The sequence below is a fragment of the Ovis canadensis genome, chromosome 2 (genome assembly GCF_042477335.2).
Source record: "Ovis canadensis isolate MfBH-ARS-UI-01 breed Bighorn chromosome 2, ARS-UI_OviCan_v2, whole genome shotgun sequence".
Taxonomy (NCBI): Eukaryota; Metazoa; Chordata; class Mammalia; order Artiodactyla; family Bovidae; genus Ovis; species Ovis canadensis.
Window position 1 is genome coordinate 71295863 of NC_091246.1, and position 22711 is coordinate 71318573.

The 22711-nt window shown below is 41.0% G+C and overlaps 1 long non-coding RNA gene across 3 annotated transcripts in view; it reads right to left on the reverse strand.

The window, feature by feature from the left end:
• The window catches only part of LOC138433573 (uncharacterized), a 315433-nt gene that overhangs the window by 51655 nt on the left and 241067 nt on the right, over positions 1-22711 (reverse strand). For 2 of the 3 annotated variants that reach the window (XR_011254360.1, XR_011254361.1), the window contains one exon: positions 289-461. This is a non-coding gene — a long non-coding RNA (uncharacterized lncRNA). Of the gene's footprint in view, positions 1-288; positions 465-22711 lie in introns of all 3 variants that reach the window. The other variant, XR_011254362.1, reaches the window with a different exon arrangement.

The following is a 22711-nucleotide window of genomic DNA, read 5'->3' on the forward strand; positions in this document are numbered from 1 at the left end:
GATCTAAACATGCAGAAAGTATAAGCAAAAAGAGAAAGAAAAGCAGAGCAGAGGGAAGACTCAGCTGCATGGGAGATCTAGACAAAGTCAGGGGTCACCACCAAATCAAAGTCAGAATACTGCTAAAGAGCCATAAAACACACAGGGAGGGTTATTTTAGAAGATGGAAAGAACTTGAAATAATAGCATCTCATACCTTTCACAATCTAATACACAATCTCATGGGAGGGGGTTTATTAACATTTTTTCTAGTCTGTTTTAAGACAAAAACAACACAACAAATGATACCTTAGCAATGGCTGGCAGAGATTTATTATGCTTCAGAAAAGTTCACGGCAGTGGTTTTTATCATTGGGTCCTTTATGCTCTTCAAGTTACATAAGAGGCTCTTTCTTCTTTTTCTTCTCTAAACATAACTTCTGGGTCAGCTTTAGCTTTTCGAGTGCATAAGCCAGAGCTTTCTGCTGTTCAAAAAGAAGATAACTCTTGAGATAGAGTGCCAGGAATACATCTTACTCTGGAGTCAAGCATTAAACTGTATGGGAATATGTTTTTAGACGCTTCTCACCCTGGAATGCCTATCCATTGTCATGAGCTAAGAAAGTATTCTTTTCAAGCCTTCCCTGGCAGTCCAGCGGCTAAGATTCCACACTCCCAATGCAGGGGGTCTGGGTTTGATCCCTGTACCACAACTAAAGGTCCCCCATGGCACATTTAAAATTTTGAGCAGCCAAACAGCTAAATAAATTTTTTTAAAAAGAGAGAGAGAGAAATTACTCTTCATACTGCTGGAGAAAACTCAGACCTGTGACAGAATTCCTTCTGTTGTCCTGAGAGCAAATGTAACAACTAACATTTACTCAACATTTACTCTTCTAAATACTTGATCTCATTTAGTCATCACCACCTTCTCAGGAAGACACTACTGCTACCCCGTTTTGTAGATAAGAAAACTGAGATATCAGAAGGTTAAGTATAATAATATCCTTCAGGTCACCCAGGAGAAGTGGTAGGGCCGGGATTTGGACCCAGCCAGTTGGTTCTAATAGCCGGGGCTTCTATGCGCCACTCTGTCCAGGAGGTGGTATTTAAAATAAATGAAGGTGGTTATTGAAATGACAGCACTAGGTTCTGTTACAGCCAGGAGCCTCTGCTTCAGATATAGGAACTTTAAGAGGGAAGTATTTACACACTAGTGAAGGTGACCTCAGAATCCTTTCATTACGCTTGTAGCAACCTAGAACATTGGCTTTGGGGCTCCTGTGTATTCTACCTTATCTAAGTTATGGCTAATTTCTGTTATGTTCCTCAATCCCCAGAGGATGAAAGTAGTGATGGATTTGGAAATGATATTAGATAAAAGTCAGAAGGCTTAAGCTTGAGTTCAGTATTGCCACTTACTAACTAAGTGGATGCATTTTCCTCATCTGTGAAATGAGAAAAAGAATGCTTGCTATATAGGGTAGTGAGAGTGGAACCAGACAGAGGCAAGGAGAACTGTGATCGTACACTTTCACATTGTTGACCCAGGAATATTTTTCCCGTTGTTCCATAAGTCAAAGCAAAACAACAAAATGATGTAAACATCTGTGAAAGACCCATGTGGATACCCAAAAACTTTCTATTGTAAAATTAATGTTAATTTTGATTAAGTCATTTTTCCTTTTTATTTTTCATTTCTTAAGAAGAGGGATATCGATCACTGAAGTCTCATCCAACTTTGATATTTTGTAATCCATTTCATCCTAGATCTAGGAGAAGCAAGCCAGGTTTTTACTTATTTTTAAAATTAATTAATTTATTTTCAATGAAACAATGATGAATATTTTTAATTATAAAAGGCATAATTTCAGAATGAATATAGATATCTTACACCGTTGGACACCTTAACAGCAAAGAAACAAAGAGACATAAAGCAAAACTCAGAAGAAATATAAGGCAGAAGAAAAATATATAATCATAGACATACTAACATTTCTCTGAGAATATTTTATCAAGTGCAGAAAAAATAATAGGAGCATCGTGAAGATGTCATTAACAATTTAAATATAATAGATTTATATTTAATTAATTTATATACTCATATCCTACACAAATATATATAAAATTTTTTATCTCACACGTTGTTATTGGAAAATAATGAGCCAGGGCTTTTAAATGGTAATTTGGCTACTTGTAGTCCACCTTACCTCCTAAAGTGAACACACGCCTAACATCTAACCAGTCATATAGGATCCATGAGAAAATCTGACAGCTCTAGTAATTAACTGCCCCCAAGTTCAAGTGTTAAGGAGAGTTGAATTCTACACCAGAACTAGGTGGCTATCTGGTTTAGCTGGCAACCTGCCAGAAGTAGGGATGGTGGCATTCCAACACTTTCGTTCTGGGTCATGCCAGACATGTAAGAAATGCCAGACAGGATGATCTTGGAGGGTGCTTCAAGCCCTACGATCTCATGTGACTGCTTCACTGATAAGTATCACTTGAAAATGATGTTGGGTATGACCAGCTGTAGCAAGCTGGGAGCCAGAGCCAGGTCTTTCCACAGAGAGACACATCAAACGTGGCCAGTACCACTCGAGGAAGTGACTGGAACGTGGTCTTGAAGCAGCTGCACGCCAGCTGAATGGTCTGCCAGACCCTCCAGTGGAGGGCCCATCCATTCCAGAGGAAGCAAGGTCCCCAGGGAGCCTATGTGCTGCACTGAGAACAATGGGCCACTCACCAAGGGCAAGGGCATGATCAGTCATTACCCAGGCTCCCCGCCCCCAGCCATCCCATCCCGCCTGAAGCAGATGCTGGGAACAGTCATCCAATCAGCAGCCTTGAGATCCATCACAATGCCCGTGAGCTGAGTGGCGGGAACGGTCACAATGAGATAAGCATGGGTGGCCTCCCGAATCACCGTGCACTGGACACCCATTAATAATTCAGTCTGTGTATCCAGCCCACTATGCTCACCCTGCCAAGGGCCTCTGCACTGGCCATTCCCTTCAGAAAACCATGGCCCCCAGGTCTCATACAGCTGGCACCTTTATGCAATTCAAGTTTTATTTCCAGTGTTACTTTCTTAAGTCTTCCACACTCACACCCTCCCAGACTCGCTATCACAACATTCTATTTCATATAGCACTTCTTAGTACTTGGAATGATTCTGTTCCTTTACCTTTCTGGTTTATTATCTATTTCCCCTTTAGAATGTTAATAATGAGAACCCAAATCTCCTCACTCTTCTCCAATCTATTCCCAACATGGAGAAAAATATCTAGCAGATAATAAGGGATTGATAAAAAATTAGTAAAACTAATGTATGAGTTAATTCTCTCTAGGACAGGTGTGTCCCAGTGCCAAGAGGGCTCCCCTCACTGTGCTCTGCCATGGTAGTAAGATTTCAAGGCTCCAGGGGAGATTCCGTAGACACCTCTAAGTATGCCCCCATTTCCTGAGCTATCTCTGTCTTCTCCCCCATTAAAGCTCTGAGAATCACTCTTTGACCTGTAGAAACTGGCTCCCAACATCTATATTTATTCTATATAACTTTTCACTTAGGAATGATTTAGGTTGCAAGTAACAACAATAACAACAACCTATTATAGCACACTGCAATGACAACAAATGAATCGTTTTCTCAAGAACCAATCAAGAGGTATTGGGTCTGGTGTCAGTGTGACAGCTCTATTATATAGACACCTTGGCTTTCTCTCCTTTAAACCCCCTACTCCTAGTATACCCCTTTCATCTGGTGCACTAGGCATCATGTCTGAACTCCAAAGAAGGGGAAAAACAAAGGGAGAAAAAACCATGCCATGTGAATTTGTTGTTCCTTCTTATTGGGAAAACAAAAGCTCTCTCAGAATCCATATCCAGCCCTTTTCTATTTACATCTCCTGCCCTAGTTTTGGGTCTCAAGGCCATCTGCAGACCAGTTCCTGACACAGGGCAATGAGATCACAGTGACTGGTTTAGACTCACACCGTATCTCCTGGGGCTGGAGAAGGGACCCATTTTCTATGAGATCAAGATGTTGCCACATGCTCCTGAACCAACAGATACATCATAACTAAATGGCCTTAGAGTGGATATTTCACCCAAAATTGGAGCTGAGAGTCTGGGGAACTGAGTGGAAAGCAGACCCCTTGGCCATCATGCTTCTGAACTTTCTGAAGATTTGACTCTCCCAAGTGTTTAAATTCCATCATATGCTCAAATATCTACCCACTATATTCTCTTTTTTCCTTAACCTGGCTCAAAGATTGTTTCTGTTATTCAACACCAAAGGGTCTTTGTTACAGGAGCATCTAAACCCCCAGCATCCAGCAAGGCCAATCAGGAGGAATGGTTGCTTCAGGGTGTCAGACATTCCACTCCTATCCCCCTCAGGAAAGGCAGCCCTTTGGACCAAATGCTCTGCTCCCCTCAAGGTGATCCACATGCTTAGACATTATGTCATCAGCCTGACAACTTCCTCCTCTTCACCTTCAGACTATATTTGTGAAGGTCCCCAGTAGACAGGGAGGCTTGCTGGGTACTAAAGGCCTGCCTCGTGACAGAGGGATGGGGTTTGTGCAATAACACCCATGCTAACTGGTGGAGATGCCACATCTCACATCTATGGTATCAGACTTTCTGATTATGAGCCCAGCACTTTCTTTTAAGCTATCTGATTATCCAGGACACGGACACACACACACACACACACACACACACACACACACACACACACACTCTCACTCTCTCTCTCCCCCCCTTTCTCTCACATGTGGTTGTGTTAGTCACTCAGTTGTGTCCGACTCTTTGCAACCCCATGGGCTGTTGCCTGCCAGGCTCCTCTGTCCATGGGATTTTTCAGGCAAGAATACTGGAGTAAGTAGCCATTCTCTTCTCCAGGGGTTTTTCCCAAACCAGGAATTAAACCGAAGTCTCCTGCATTGTAGATGGATTCTTTACCATCTAAGCTATCAGGGAAGCCGTACATACGTCCACTCCCCACAATTAAGAAAGATCTTCATGAGTGAAAAACCTGGCTAGGCTATTTTAGTACTCCATCTCTGCTAATCAGCCACAAGGAATATTTCGCAGAGATTACAAGCATTGTGAGTCACTCAAGTATCCAGAGAGAGAGAGATCTCTGCAGCTCTCTTGCTATATTACCTATAAACTTGATCTAAGTTCTTTTATTTTTTTGCCACACCACACAGCATGTGGGATCTTAGTTCACCAACCAGGGATCGAACTCCTGTCCCCTACATTGGAAGCACAGAGTCTTAACCACTGAACCACCAGGGAAGTCCCACCAAATTCGTTTCCAGTGTATATATTTCTTTGACTTAAGTAAGTTTTGTACAAGATTTCTCAAAATGTGCTGCTTACAACATACAGGTTTACATGAACAAATGGTTCCCTGCTCAGAAGACTTTGGAAATACCTGACTAAAGGAAGCTCAGTGCTGCTTCTTGCAAGATGCTGCCAAGCCTTCAATATTCCAATATACACCATGAACAGCTAAAAGAGGGATGCAGTGTGTGGCATCTTCCAGATTTCTTTAACCACTAAAATTTCTTCCTTGGTATATACCGAAAGGCTGGTGATACAATAGATACGCTTTGGTAAACTGCTAGAAGGGAGTACAGAGGGCAAATCCTAGAAATGAACACCTCTTTGGCTCAGACGGTAAAGAAGCCACCTGTAATGCGAGAGGGTTCAATCCCTGGGTTGGGAAGATCCTCTGGAGAAAGGAATGGCTACCTACTCCAGTATAATTACCTGGAGAATTCCATGGACAGAGGAGCCTGGCAGGCTACAGTCCATGGGGTCGCAAACAGTCAGACACTTCTAAGCAACTAACACTTTCACTGCAGTACCTCTTTTAAATACCAAGAGGCATAGTTTAAGAGCTGGTGAAGTAGGCCATGTGTAGGTTTACGTGTAGCCCTATTGGATGTCAGTAGATAGTTAGAAATGCCACTTCATCTGCTGTTCCCAAGTTCTACATCACAGCAGCCATCCTGGGCGGAAAGTCTGAGAGAGCGTGTACTTGTCTTCTTGGGCTGAACATGTTAATGTTATGATCAGAGGATCATCAGGTTTTCCTCCTTCAAAATGAGGATGTGAGAACAGGAAGAATGTGGTTGTCACCAAAGAGTCCAACACCCCATTATTTTTTTTCCTGTTCCGATCTTAAATCAAAGCAGTTTTCATTAATGCAAGGATAAGCAAACCACACTGACCTTGGATATATGAACTAAAAACTTCTAAAACAAATTTGTCTTATTTAAATCCACCTTTTCTAAAAGACCACTTGGTATAATCTAACAAAAATAACCTGTCTACCAATGTGCAAATATTTTGCTAAGATATCTGGTGCCACTTGGGCTGCTTTATAACCATCACAGGCTTTAACCATCCCTACACTGACAAAATGATTTTAGGAGAATTAAATAGCAGGATTGGCAATTGTTCTGCCAAAGCTTCATCCATAAGACATCTAGAAGGAAAACTTACTTCCCTGGAAGCCTTTTGCAGGGACAGAGAGATCCAAATAAAGAGGAAAATAACTGCACAAATGCATTTATCAACACAATGCCATTTTATAAACTGTAATTTATAGAATAAGTATGGGAGAACCTAACACTCTAAGGTTCAATAATTTCAGTGATGTAATACAAGTCTCATTACTTATCTTTATCCCCAAGATGACTATTTTCAGGCTTTATTAATAAGGATCCTTACTATTTGAAGTTTACTTTGACCTTATATTTCATCTAAATTGAATGATTTGAAATGTCTGAGAAAATACAAGGTTTAAATCACATCTCTGTACCCTACCTCTGTGAAAAATAAAATGGTTTTCTTTGCATCCATGGGAAAAAGAATATTAAATGGCGCATGGTGTAGCCATTACCACGGCTACATTAGGTGGGTGAAAAATACCTAACAAAGACATCAAAAGATCAAGATTCAAGTCTGTCTTTAGACAGCTATTGTAATAAGTTGAACTGTATCTCTTCACCAAATTCATAACTTGGAATCCTAAGCCCTAGTACCTTAAAACTGGACTTTCTTTTGGAGATAGGGTCTCTATAGAGACAATCAAATTAAAATGAGGTCATGAAGGTGGGCCTTCATCCAGTATGAATGGTGGACTTCTAAGAGGAGGAAATTTGGACACAGACACACATAAGTGGGAATGTGGTGAGAACAGAAGATGGCCACTGATAAGCCAAGGAGAGAGGAAGCCTGGAATAGGTCCTTCCCTCACCGTCATCAGAAGAAACCACCCCTGCCAATACCTTGGCTTTGGATTTCTAGCCTCCAGCACTGGGAGAATACAGAACATACATGTCTGTTGTTTAGTCCAGTCAGTTGTGGGTACAGTGTGACAGAGCCCCGGCAAATGAATACGGCTGTGTTCTTAGCCAAGTCTTCTAATATTTCTGTCTCAGTTGTCTCATCTATAGCATTAGGAGGTAGATGAGCTTTGAAACTGCTGTATCTCCAATAGCTAATGATCAAGGATGAAGGAGATGGCAACCCACTCCAATATTCTTGCCTAGGAAATCCCATGGACAGAGGAGTCTGGCAGGCTACAGTCCATGGGGTTGCAAAGAGTCGGACATGACTGAGTGACTAACACTTTCACTTTCAAGAATGGACATAGACTCTCATCAGTTCTTCTGAGATGTAAACATGCACCATCTTCTGAGAAAAGCTCTCCCTCTTGTCTATAGATCAGTGGATTACAGACAAACTGAGATCATCTTTGATAACCCTGTCTGGTCATCCTAAGTCATATTTAGGTAATGACACTGGGAAGCAAAATAAGGAAGAAAGGAGGATCAAAGTTAACTCTGATTTTTGAAAGGCTAAGCAGGAAAATGCAATGGCACCCCACTCCAGTACTCTTGCCTGGAAAATCCCATGGACGGAGGAGCCTGGTAGGCTGCAGTCCATGGGGTCGCTGAGTCAGGCACGACTCAGCGACTTTACTTTTTCGTTTCACTTTCATGCATGGAGAAGGAAATGGCAACCCACTCCAGTGTTCTTGCCTGGAGAATCCTAGAGACAGAGGAGCCTAGTGGGCTGCCATCTATGGGGTTGCACAGAGTTGGACACAACTGATTCAACTTAGCAGCAGCAGCAGCAAACTTATAAGCTTATATCTTCAAGAAATTCATCATTTGTTAGATAATTAGCGGGAAGCTGTTGTATAATGAAGGGAGCTCAACTCAGTGCTCTGTGATAACCTAGATGGATGGGATGGAGTGGGAGGGAGGTTCAAGAAAGAGTGGATTTATGTATACTTACGGCTGATTCTGCCCTTATGGCAGAAAGTGAAGAGAAACAAAAGAACCTTTTGATGAAGGTGAAAGAGGAGAGTGAAAAAGTTGGCTTAAAACTCAACATTCAAAAAACTGAGATCATGGCATCTGGTCCCATCACTTCATGGCATTCAGATGGGGAAACAATGGAAACAGTGGAAGATTTTATTTTCTTGGGCTTGAAAATCACTGCGGACAGTGATTGCAGCCATGAAATTAAAAGATGCTTGCTCCTTGAAAAAAGCTATGACAAACCTAGACAGCGTAATAAAAGGCAGAGAGATTACTTTGCCAACAATTTGTCTGTCAAGTCAATGCTATGGTTTTTCCAGTAGTCATGTATGGATATAAGAGTTAGACCATAAAGAAGGCTGAGCACATGGTATTTTTCACAGAACTAGAACAAATAATTGCAAGATTTGTATGGAAATACAAAAAACCTCGAATAGCCAAAGCAATCTTGAGAAAGAAGAATGGAACTGGAGGAATCAACTTGCCTGACTTCAGGATCTACTACAAAGCCATAGTCATTACGATAGTATGGTACTGGCACAAAGACAGAAATATAGATCAATGGAACAAAATAGAAAGCCCAGAGACAAATCCACACACATATGGACAACTTATCTTCCACAAAGGAGGCAAGAATATACAATGGAGTAAAGACAATCTCTTTAACAAGTGGTGCTGGGAAAACTGGTCGATCACTTTCTAACACCACACACAAAAATAAACTCAAAATGGATTAAAGATCTAAACGTAAGACCAGAAACTATAAAACTCCTAGAGGAGAACATAGGCAAAACACTCTCCGATGTAAATCACAGCAGGATCCTCTATGATCCACCTCCCAGAATACTGGAAATAAAAGCAAAAATAAACAAATGGGATCTAATTAAAATTAAAAGCTTTTACACAACAAAGGAAACTATAAGTAAGGTGAAAAAACAGCCTTCTGAATGGGAGAAAACAATAGCAAATGAAGCAACTGACAAACAACTAATCTCAAAAATATACAAGCAACTTATGCAGCTCAACTCCAGAAAAATAAACGACCCAATCAAAAAATGGGCCAAAGAACTAAATAGGCATTTCTCCAAAGAAGACATATGGATGGCTAACAAATACATGAAAAGATGCTCAACATCACTCATTATCAGAGAAATGCAAATCAAGACCACAATGAGGTACCATTTCACACCAGTCAGAATGGCTGTGATCCAAAAGTCTACAAGCAATAAATGCTGGAGAGGGTGTGGAGAAAAGGGAACCCTTTTACACTGTTGGTGGGAATGCAAACTAGTACAGCCACTATGGAGAACAGTGTGGAGATTCCTTTAAAAATTCCAAATAGAGCTGCCTTATGACCCAGCAATCCCACCGCTGGGCATACACACCGAGGAAACCAGAATCGAAAGAGACACATGTACCCCAATGTTCATCGCAGCACTGTTTATAATAGCCAGGACATGGAAACAACCTAGATGTCCATCAGCAGATGAATGGATAAGAAAGCTGTGGTACATATACACAATGGAGTGTTACTCAGCCATTAAAAAGAATACATTTGAATCAGTTCTAATGAGATGGATAAAATTGGAGCCAATTATACAGAGTGAAGTAAGCCAGAAAGAAAAACACCAATACAGTATACTGACACATATATACAGAATTTAGAAAGATGGTAATGATGACTCTGTATGCGAGACAGCAAAAGAGACACAGATGTATAGAACGGACTTTTGGACTCTGAGGGAGAGGGAGAGGGTGGGATGATTTGGGAGAATGGCATTGAAATATGTATACTATCATGTAAGAAACGAAGTGCCAGTCTATGTTCGATACAGGATACAGGATGCTTGGGGCTGGTGCATGGGGATGATCCAGAGAGATGATATGGGGTGGGAGGTGGGAGGGGGATTCAGGATTGGGAGCTTGTATACACCCATGGTGGATTCATGTCAATGAATGGCAAAACCAATACAGTATTGTAAAGTAAAAGAAAGTAAAAATAAAAAAAAATTGAGAAAGGAAAAAAAAATAAAAATAAAAGTCATGGGAAATATTAAAAAAAAACAAAAGAAGGCTGAGCACAAAAAAAAAAAATTGATGTTTTTGAACTATGGTGTTGGAGAAGACTCTTGAGAGTCCTTTGGACTGCAAGATCAAACAAGTCCATCCTAAATGATATCAACCCTGAATATTCACTGGAAGGACTGATGCTGAAGCTAAAGCTCCAATACTTTGGCCACCTGATGTGAAGAGCAGACTCACTGGAAAAGACCCTGATGTTGGGAAAGATTGGAGACAAGAGGAGAAGGGGACAACAGAGGATGAGGTGGTTGGATGGCATCAACAACTCAATGGACATGAGTTTGAGCAAGCTCTGAGAGATGGTGAAGGACAGAGAAGGCTGGTGTGCTGCAGTTCATGGGGTTGCAAAGAGTCAGACATGAACAACAACAACAATGGCTGATTTACATCAGAAGAAACCAACAGAACACTGTGAAGCAATTATCCTCCAATTGAAAACAAATTAGTAAAAGAAATTCATCGTTTGAAAAAACTGGCTTATAACAGATTCAAAGAAGGTGCTGTGGTGGGTTCAGATGAAAAGATCAGTAATAAATGTAAATCTCGTGACATGGCTCCCTATGTTAGAACCTCTGTAGAGTAAACAAAAATGCACACATTTGGTGCTGTTTTTACAACTCATTTCTGGTGTTCTTTCTTCATTTCCCCCACCTCTCACTCCATGTTTATTATGAAAGAAAAGATGTTTCAGGCATAACTGTTGAACTTCTGGGTGCTACTATCCTATTCCATCTCAGCAAAAAAGAAACAGCTAATAATAATGAATCTGTGCAACCTTTATCAACCTCCCATCAGCCTGTATCATCTTGGTATAAATCCCAGGCTATTAATGCACCTTCAAAGCCTAGAATACAGTTTAATGCCAGAATCACAGTTGGTAAGAAGAGCATTTTGGCAACTGAAACTGCAATTCTAAATGCTATAAAACAGAACTGATGTCCTAGTTACCCTTCGCTTTACCTTGCTGAATGTACACTCTCCTGCCAAAGAAAATATGAAGATAAGCATTCTATTCTATGCGATGATCTTATCATTGCTAAGAAGCAATCATAGGGTGACCTTCTTAAGAAGCAACTGGCTAAATTACACGAAATAGTAGCATCAACAATATAAAAACAAAAATCAACACACTTAGCCAACATCAATCTCACAATTAAATGGACAGTGCTTGTAATTAGTTGGGGTTCCGATAAGATGGAATACTCGAATCAGAATAATTCAAAGGCTTCTGTACTAAGGAACTTTTACAAAAGTGTACTCAGGGTAAAGTAAAACCACAAGGGACTTTGGGCAATAATCAGGGTTGGGGGCTGAGGCACTGTTGCCAACTCTAGGCATAAGGGGACAAGGAGGAGGGGTTGGGTTGGCAGCACCCGGAGAAAGAAAGTCATGTAGAGAAGACTGTCATGAAGAGAGCAGTGGTTTTCCATCTAGGGACACTTCCAAAGTGTCCCCAACAAGACAGGAGTAAGGAGGACACTGTGCGAGGTGTCCCCAACAAGACAGGAGAAAGGAGGATAAATACCCTGACCTCCTCCTCCTCCTTTTAGTGTTCTGCCAGGGCCCCTACTGATCAAATCCAACCAGAGACAGAACAGGGGGCCCACTGAAGAGGTCTGCTAAGAGTCAGCCTCTGATGGTCAGGGTGAGGAGATCTGGAGGGACAATTGGGTGATGCACCGCAGGGTGCTTCCTAACCCAACGCACTCACAGAAATACTTATAAATTCTATAAGAGCAGAAATGTCTCTTCTTGTTCACCATTTTATCCCCAACTATATCGCTCCAGTATTCCTGCATGAAAAACCCCATGGACAGAGGAGCCTGGCTGGCTGTGGTCCATGGGGTTGCAAACAGTCAGACATGACTGAATCGACTAAGCACGGCATATCATTCCAACTCCTATTTTCCAATTCTCTGACAGCAACTGGGTGTCTAATAATTAAGTTCAATGTGACATTAATTACCCAGAGTTAGCACAGACCCCACCAGTTAAGGGCTCAGTACCATTTTAGACACCAGCCACAAATGGGGTCCCCAGACAACTTTCACTTCTGCCTGCTGCTGCTGCTGCTAAGTCGCTTCAGTCGTGTCCAACTCTGTGTGACCCCAGAGACGGCAGCCCACCAGGCTCCCCTGTCCCTGGGATTCTCCAGGCAAGAATACTGGAGTGGGTTGCCATTTCCTTTTCCAATGCATGAAAGTGAAAAGTGAAAGTGAAGTCACTGAGTCGTGACCAACTCCCAGCGACCCCATGGACTGCAGCCCACCAGGCTCCTCCATCCATGGGATTTTCCAGGCAAGCCTAGCCAACTATAAATATGGAGGTTCCCACAACCCCACTCAGGTTCAGTAATTTGCCAGAGTAACTCCCAGCTCAGGGAAGCTCTCTACTTTCTATTACAGCTTTATTGTAAAGAATACAACTCAGGAACAGCCAAATAGAAGAGTTGCATAGGGAAGGTATGGGGGTAAGTAGGGCACAGGGCTTCCATGCTCTTTTTGAGTGTACCACCTTCCCAGCACATCAATGTGTTCCCAATCTGGAAGCGTCGTGGCATAGGCATGATTTACTTAATTTCAAGCCACTGGTACTTGAACTCAGTCTCCATTCCCTCTCTCCTCCCCAGAGGTCAGAGGTGGGACTGAAGGGTTCTATCCCTATAATCACATAGATTTTTCCTCTGGGACCAGCCCCCATCCTGAAGCTGTCTAAATACCCCATCTTTAGTCACCTCATTAGAATACAGAAGACACTCCTATCAGTGGAAATTCCAAGGAATTTAGCATGCCAGGAACCAGGAAAAAGGCCAAATCTATTTTTTTCTTAATCATGCCACACCAGCATGTTGTATCACCATGTCTGGCACGTAACAGATACTGTATTTGTTACTGAATGATGCAGTCTCCACTGTGTTAGTCTACAGTTCTTTCTCTTTTTCCTTCTGGGTTTTTGAAAGATTACTAAAATGTTTAAGCCCAAACTATACATGCCTTTAAGCTTCTCCTTCCCCTCTAGGCAGATAATCTAGAGAAGACAAACCCTGAGTGGCTTCTAGAACCCCAGGGCACTCCACACCTCTAACACCCAAAGCATAGGGAGGCTCAAAGGAGACACATATATTTTAGAGATGGAATCTAAACTGTTGACAAACAATCTGCTCCAGTCTCTTCAGGGTTGTATGTCTTTTTATCACCTTCACTACCAACAGATTCTGTGGCACTGAATAGATGTAGGAAGCTAGGGCTAGACCTTTGTGGGGTGGTAAGCTATTTTTGTTGATATAAGGTATCATACAACATGTCACCAAAAGAACTTTATTTTGTTCTGGATCGTTTCCCAATGATATGAGTCCCACCTTGTGCTTTTAAAAAATCCCAAGGTGACCAACATTTTACATGTCAGGGGAAACTGGATCTCTATCAGGAGAAAATCTGAGATTAGGGATGAAGAAAATGCAGAATGGAGTAGGGATAGTCTAAATCCATTAACAGAAAAAACAAAAAAAAAATCACTGAAAAACAAACAGATCTATTCAAAGCTGATATGACTTGAAAATACGGTACAAAATCTCAGTTTAAATGAGGTTTGGGGGAAGCGCATTTCCATCGGATGGAAGGACATTTTCCATTCATCAGCAGCCCTAGCTATTAAACTGATAGACTGTAAGTTTCCTCTATAGCAATAGCCTTTTTAATAATAACATAAATGAGCCAAGCTCTATGACCAAACTTTGACGTCTCAACCTAAACAGTTATCCAAAGGCTTGATCAGGTCCTGATCAAGAATATGTTTAACCTGCTCACACATTCCTGGCCCATCTTTCTGTGGAAAGGGGCTCCTAAATTTCTTCAGCTGAGTGTGGTCTCTAGCCACTGCATGCTCTGCACATGTGATGCCCCCTTTGATCAACAGGACACACTATCATCACTTCAGGCACTGATCAGAAAATGCATCTAAGGACAGACTGGGCTTCCCAGGTGTCTCTAGCAGTAAAGATCCTGCCTGCCAATGCTGGAGACATAAGAGACACTAGTTCCATCCCTGGGTCGTGAAGATCCCCTGGAGGAGAGCATGGCAACCCACTGCAGTATTCTTGCCTGGAGAATTCCATGGACAGAGGAGCCTAGCAGGCTACAATCCATGGGGTCACAAAGACTCAGACGTGACTCAAGTGATTTAGCATGCACATGCAGGAGCTTGCTAGACACACCTGATAGCGGAAAGAAATGCCTAAGGCAGTTGTTCTAAACCCAGTTGATTGTTCTAAATGACCTAGGGAGAAGGGAAGACAAGAATGGCCAGAGGGCCTTGGAAAGGAAGAGAGTGAGAGAGAACTGAGTGGATATCTAGGCCCACCCAAGTACATGGAATCATATCTGGAGGTATCCTTTTTAAGACACATTAATCTACCCCCTCACCACCACACTCCATCATACAATGGAAGAGACAGACTAGTTTTCCTTTTCCTGTCTCTAAACAATACACTGGATTAGGTAGACTGGAATTACATAGGGAACTTTTTCAAAATAAGTTACATGAGTAAGATTCTGCTTACCTACTCACCCCGCCATTCTGAGGAGCCTCATGTGCTGGCACCAGATAAATTTTGCAAGAGCTCTCTAGGTTATTTTGACCCTCTTCTCTTCTCTTCATCCTGCCCCAACCCCAGTTAAAAATCCACTAAACACTAGTTTCCTATTACACTCAGTTACCAGAAAGAAATGTATTTGGGTCACATATCTTAACTTCCTGCTAACATACCTTAATGGCATTAATATTTAACAATACACACTTGACTTAGATAAAAAATGCCTGATAAGGGTTATCTACTTGAATTTTACATTGTTATACCTTCTGGAAAATCAGTTTAAATCATCTAATAACCTTACTCAACATCCATTACATAGACCTTCACAAAATACCATGTCTGACAAGAGATAGTCCCCCTAGCAGAACATGTCTATGTCTTTCTAACAAACAGGTATAATGAGGTATTGCAAAGCATCTGCCCTGGTGCCTCAGCTGCTAGAAAACAAGCCTTTTTTTTTTTTTTTTTAAGTAGTAACTAATACTGGTGAGGATCCTTAGAAATGGCTTGTAAGACAATGTTACTGACAGAATGTTCTGTGATAAGTGTGCTACACCTACCCTGTCCAATTCTACAGTTAATAGGTACATGTGACTTGTGAGCACTTTAAATTGTGACTAGTGTGACTGAGGAGTGAATTTTAAATATTATTTAATTTCAATTAATCCGATGCAAATAGCCGACTCACTGGAAAAGACCTTGATGCTGGGAAAAATTCAAGGCAAGAGCAGAAGAGGATGGCAGAGGATGAATGGTTGGATGGCATCACCGACTCAAAGGATATGAGTTTAAGCAAGCTCCAGAAGACAGTGAAGGACAGGGAAGTGGGGCATGCTGCAGTCCATGGGGGTCACAAAGAGTTGGACACAACTGAGCAACTGAACAACAACAATATACATTTAAATAACTGCATGTGGCTATTGGAGAAGGAAATGGCAACCCACTCTAGTATTCTTGCCTGGAGAATCCCATGGACGGAGGAGCTTGGTGGGCTACAGTCCACGGGTTGCAAAGAGTCAGACACGACTGAGCAACTTCACTTTCACTGCCTATACGGAGCCACATGGTTCCAAGACCACTTTTTATATTTAAGTAGGATGACACAAGAAAAAGAAATACAAAAAGGCAAAATGGTGTCTGAGGAGGCCTTACAAATAGCTGAGAAAAGAAAAGAATCTAAAGGCAAAGCAGAAAAGGAAAGATATACCCATTGAATGCAGAGTTCCAAAGAAAAGCAAGGAGAGATAAGAAAGCCTTCCTCAGTGATCAATGCAAAGAATAGAGGGAAACAATAGAATGGGAAAGACTTGAGATCTCTTCAAGAAAATTAGGGATACCAAAGGAACATTTCATGCAAAAATAGGCACAATAAAGGACAGAAATGGTATGGACCTAACAGAAGCAGAAGATATTAAGAAGAGGTAGCAAGAATACACAGAAGAACTATACAAAAAAGATATTAATGACCCAGATAACCACAATGATGTGAGGACTCATCTAGAGCCAGACATCCTGGAATGCAAAGTCTAGGGCCTTAGGAATCATTACTATAAACAAATCTAGTGGAGGTGATGGAATTCCAGCTGAGCTATTTCAAATCCTAAAAGATGATGCAGTTAAAGTGCTGCACTCCATATGCCAGCAAATTTGGAAAACTCAGCAGTGGCCACAGGACTGTAAAAGGTCAGTTTTCATTTCAATCCCAAAGAAAGGTAATGCCAAAGAATGTCCAAACGACCGCACAATTACACTTATCTCACATGCTAGCAAAGTAATGCTCAAAATTCTCCAAGTGAGGCTTCAACTGTATGTGAACCAAGAACTTCCAGATGTACAAACTGGTTTTAGAAAGGGTAGAGGAACCAAAGATCAAATTGCCAACATCTATTGGATCATAGAAAAAGCAAAAGAGTTCCAGAAAAATCTACTGCTTTATTGCCTACACCAAAGCCTTTGACTGTGTGGATCACAACAAACTGTGGAAAATTCTGAAAGAGATGGTAATTCCATCATCTTACCTGCCTCCTGAGAAATCTGTATGCAGGTCAAGAAGCAACAGTTAGAACCAGATATGGAACAATGGACTGGTTCCAAATTGGGAAAGAAGTATGTCAAGGCTGAATACTGTCACCCTATTTAACTTTTCTTGTGAAATGCCAGGCTGGATGAAGCACAGGCTGGAATCAAGACTGCAGGGAAAAATATAAATAACCTCAGATATGCAGATGACACCACTCTTATGGCAGAAAGCAAAGAGGAACTAAAGAACCTCTTGATGAAAGTGAAAGAGGAGAGTGAAAAAGTTGGCTTAAAACTCAACATTCAAAGAACAAAGAGCATGGTATCTACTCACATCATTTCATGGCATATAGATGGGGAAACAATGGAAACAGTGACAGACTTTATTTTCTTGGGCTCCAGAATCACTGCAGATGGTGACTGCAGCCATGGAATTAAAAGATGCTTGCTCCTTGGAAGAAATGCTAAGACAAACCTAAACAGCATATTAAAAAGCAGAAACATTACTTTGTCAATAAAGGTCCATCTAGTCAAAGCTATGATTTTTCCAGTAGTCATGTATGGATGTAATAGTTGGACCATAAAGAAAGCTGAGCACCAAAGAATTGATGCTTTTGAACTGTGGTGTTGGAGAAGACTCTTGAGAGTCCCTTGGACTGCAAGGAGATCAAACCAGTCAATCCCAAAGGAAATCAGTCCTGAATATTCATTGGAAGGACTGATGCTGAAGCTGAAGCTCCAATACCTGGCCACCTGATGTGCTGACTCATTTGAAAAGACCCCGATGCTGGGAAAGATTGAAGGCAGGAGGAGAAGGGGACAACAGAGGATGAGATGGTCAGATGGCATTACTGGCTCAATGGACATGAGTTTGAGCAAGCCCTGGGAGTTGGTGAAGGGAAGCCTGGTGTGCTGCAGTCCACGGACAGGGTCACAAAGAGTTGGACATGACTGAGTGACTGAACTGAACTGAATTGAAGATGCCTCAAAAATCTTATAGTAGTTTCAACTTGGTACAAATGCTATGTGTTAACTGTAAGCATCCTCAGCTTTTAGTAATATTATTCAAAAGGATTTCCAGGGTTGACTATAGGAACTTGCTTGCTCTCAACAGAAAGCAAGGTCAGGTCATATGCCTGATGCAGCCTGATCAAACTGTGCCTTCATGCCTGGGTTCTTATTACTGGACTGCTGGGACCCTATGGCAGAAGAGCAGACCTTCCTCTGAGTGGGACCACTGTAACCCCTCTGAATGGGCACTGTGGATGTTTACTCTCCCCTCAGCTCAGACCCCTCCACTGTTCTAACCTCACATGGTAAAGAGAAGGCAGGAGTTTGGCCTTGAGGCTTTCTTAATTCACACCTGGAAAGTGTGTTCCCTTTCTGATGAAAGGTCCAAAGGGTTTGCAGGGTCTCTCAACCTCAGCACAGTGACATGTTGAGCACTGTGCTTCTGTGTTATGGGGACTGTCCTGTGTGTCTGAAGATGTTTAGGAGCATCCCTGGTCTCTACCCACTAGATGCCAGTAGTGTCCCCCCAACCTTGCCAGTAGTGCCCACCCAATATTTCTACAGACACTGTCAAATATCCCTGGAGGGCAAAAATCTCCCCTGGTTGAGAGTCACCAGTCTAGGCAGTAAGTTCTTAAACTATGGGCTATTTAATAAAGAAGATGAACTTTAGTTTTCTGTTCAGTTTTTAAAATCTCTAGTACCTGGCAGATGCCTGATACTGTGATAAACACTCAAGTATTGCTTGGATGCATGAATAAACAGCCAATGTTATTTTTTAGCTTTGTAAATATCTCCCTCAGTGCCTAGAAGACTCAATCAACAAGTATTTTCTGGCTTATTAATTTCTTCAAGGTTTAAAAAAGTAGCAATTTCTATGAATGACTACTTTTGAGGAAGGAAAATGATGGGAAAATACATCTTTCTTCATAACTTAATGTATATGAAGCAATTTCCTGGCTTGTTATGATTTTTAGTAAATCAAGTAAGTCCAAAAATATAGTATCACCAGTTCCAAATTAAGTGTCATAGTTTAGGGGTTGCACAGAGTCGGACATGACTGAAGCGACTTAGCAGCAGCAGCAGCAGCAGATATGCAGATGACACCACCCTTATGGCAGAAAGTGAAGAGGAACTAAAGAGCTTCTTGATGAAAATGAAAGAGGAGAGTGAAAAAGTTGGCTTAAAGCTCAACATTCAGAAAACTAAGATCATGGCATCTGGTCCCATCGCCTCACGACAAATAGATGGGGAAACAGTGGAAACAGTGAGAAACTTTATTTTGGGGGCTCCAAAATCACTGCAGATGCTGATTGGAGCCATGAAATTAAAAGACACTTACTCCTTGGAAAGAAAGTTATGACCAACCTAGACAGCATATTAAAAAGCAGAGACATTACTTTGCCAACAAAAGTCCATCTAGTCAAGGCTATGGTTTTTCCAGTAGTCATGTATAGATGTGAGAGTTGGACTATAAAGAAAGCTGAGCATCAAAGAATTGATGCTTTTGAACTGTGGTGCTGGAGAAGACTTTTGAGAGTCCCTTGGACTGCCAGGCGTTCCAACCAGTCCATCCTAAAGGAGATCAGTCCTGGGTGTTCCCTGGAGGTCCCTGGTTGAAGCTGAAACTCCAGTTCTCTGGCCACCTGATGCAAAGAGCGATGGCATCACCGACTCAATAGACATGAGTTTGGGTGGGCTCCAGGGGTTGGTGTTGGACAGGGAGGCCTGGCATGCTGCAGCTCCTGGGGTCACCAAGAGTCTAACACAACTGAGCAATTGAACTGAACTGAACTGAAAACTCTTTTTAAAAATTAAAGTAAAAATGCAGAGGAAGGAACACTTCCAAACTCATTCTATGAGACCACCATCACCTGGAACAGACTGGTTCCAAATAGGAAAAGGAGCACGTCAATGTTGTCACTCTGCTTATTTAACTTATATGCTTACTTAACAACATGGGAAAGGAAATGGTCTATCAAGTCCAAGAGTCACAAAGAGTCCCACACAGGATAAACACAAGGAGAAACACACCAAAACACATACTAATCAAACTAACAAAGACTAAACACAAAGAAAGAATACTAAAAGCAGCAAGGGAGAAGCAACAAGTAACATACAAGGGAAACCCCATACACTTAACAGCTGACCTTTCAGCAGAAACTCTGCAGGCCAGAAGGGAATGGCAGGATATATTTAAAGTACTGAAAGGGGGAAATCTACAACCAAGATTATAGTATCCAGCAAGGATCTCATTCAGAATTGATGGAGAAATAAAAAGCTTTTCAGACAAGCAAAAGTTAAGAGAATTCAGTACCACCCAACCAGGCTTACAACAAATGTTAAACAGATTTATATAGTCAAGAAATACAAGAGAAGAAAAAAGATCTACAAAATCAACCACAAACAATTAAGAAAATGGCCAACAATAGGAACATACATATTAATAATTACTTCAAATGTAAATGGATTAAATGCTGCAACCAAAAGGCACAGACTGGGTGGATGGATGCAAAAACAAGACCCATATATATGCTGTCTACAAGAAACCCACTTCAGACCTAAAGACACATATAGACTGAAAGTGAGAGGATGGAAAAATATATTCCATGCAAATGGGAAGCAAAAGAAAGCTGGAGTAGCAATCCTCATATCAGACAAAATAGACCTTAAAATAAAGATTACAAGAGCTAAGGAAGGATACTACATAATGATTAAGGGATCAATCCAAGAGGAAGACATAACAATTGTAAATATCTATGCACCCAACATAGAAGCACCTCAATACATAAGACAAACACTGACAAACAATAAAGGAGAAATTGACAGTAACACAATAATAATAGGAAACTTTAACACCCCACTCACACCAATGGACAGGTCATCAAAACAGAAAATTATTAAGGAAACACAAGTCTTAAATGATACATTAGATGAGATGGATCTCATTGATATCTTCAGGACATTCCATCCAAATGCAGAAGAATACACCTTCTCAAATGCACATGGAACATTCTCCAGGATAGACCACATCTTGGGTCACAAATCAAACCTGAGTAAATTTAAGAAAATTGAAATTGTATCAAGCATCTTCTCCAACCACAAGTCTATGAGACTAGATATGAATTACAAGAAAAAAAAAGTCTAAGAAACACAAACACATGGAAATTAAACAACATGTTTCTAAATAACCAACAGGTTACTAAAGAAATAAAAAAAATTCTAGAAACAAATGACAATGAAAACACGACATCTCAAAACCTATGGGATGCTGCAAAAGCAGTTCTAAGAGGGAAGTTTACAGTAATACAATCCTACCTCAGGAAACAAGAAAAACATAGAATATACAACCTAACTTTACAACTAAAACAACTGGAAAAAGAAGAACAAAAACACCCCAAAATTAATAGAAGGAAAGAAATCACAAAGATTTGAGCAGAAATAAATGAAAAAGAAATGAAAGAAACAGTAGTAAAGATTAATAAAACTAAAAGTTGGTTCTTTGAGAAGATACACAAAATTGACAAACCTTTAGCCAGACTCAAGAAAAAAAGAGAGAAGAATCAAATCAACAAAATTAGAAATGACAAAGGAGAGGTTACAACAGACAATGCAGAAATACAAAGGACTATAAGAGACTATTATGAACAACTATATGGAAATAAAATGCATAACTGGAAGAAATGGACAGATTCTTACAAAAGTTCAATCTTCCAAGACTGAACCAGGAAGAAATAGAAATTATAAACAACCCAATTAGAAGCACTGAAATTGAAGCTGTGATAAAAAAAATCTCCCAAAAAACAAAAGCCCAGGACCAGACGGCTTCACAGGACAATTCTATCAAACATTTAGAGAAGAGCTAATGTCTATCCTTCTAAAACTCTTTCAAAAAACTGCAGAGGAAGGAACACTTCAAACTCATTCTCTGAGACCATCATCACCTGGAACAGACTGGTTTCAAATAGGGGGAGTATGTCAAGGATCTATATTGTCACCCTGCTGATTTAACTTATAGGCAGAGTACATCATGAGAAATGCTGGGCTGGATGAAGCACAAGCTGGAATCAAGATTGGTGGGAAAAATATCAATAACCTCAGATATGTAGATGACACCACCCTTATGGCAGAAAGTAAAGAAGAACTGAAGAGCCTCTTGATGAAAGTGAAAGAAGAGAGTGAAAAAGCTGGCTTAAAGCTCAACATTCAGAAAACTAAGATCATGGCATTCAGTCCCATCACTTCATGGCAAATAGATGGGGAAAACAGTGGAAACAGTGTCAGACTTTATTTTAGGGGGCTCAAAAATCACTACAGATGGTGACTACAGCCATGAAATTAAAAGACTCTTACTCCTTGGAAGAAAAGTTATGACCAACCTAGACAGTATATTAAAAAGCAGAGACATTACTTTGCCAACCAAGGTCTGTCTAGTCAAGGCTATGGTTTTTCCAGGAGTCATGTATGGATGTCAGAGTTGGACTATAAAGAAAGCTGAGCACCAAAGAACTGATGCTTTTAAACTGTGGTATTGGAGAAGACTCTTGAGAGTTCCTTGGACTGCCAGGCATTCCAACCAGTCCATCCTAAAGGAGATCAGTCCTGAATATTCATTAGAAAGATTGATGTTGAAGCTGAAACTCCAATATTTTGGCCACCTGATGCAAAGAACTGACTT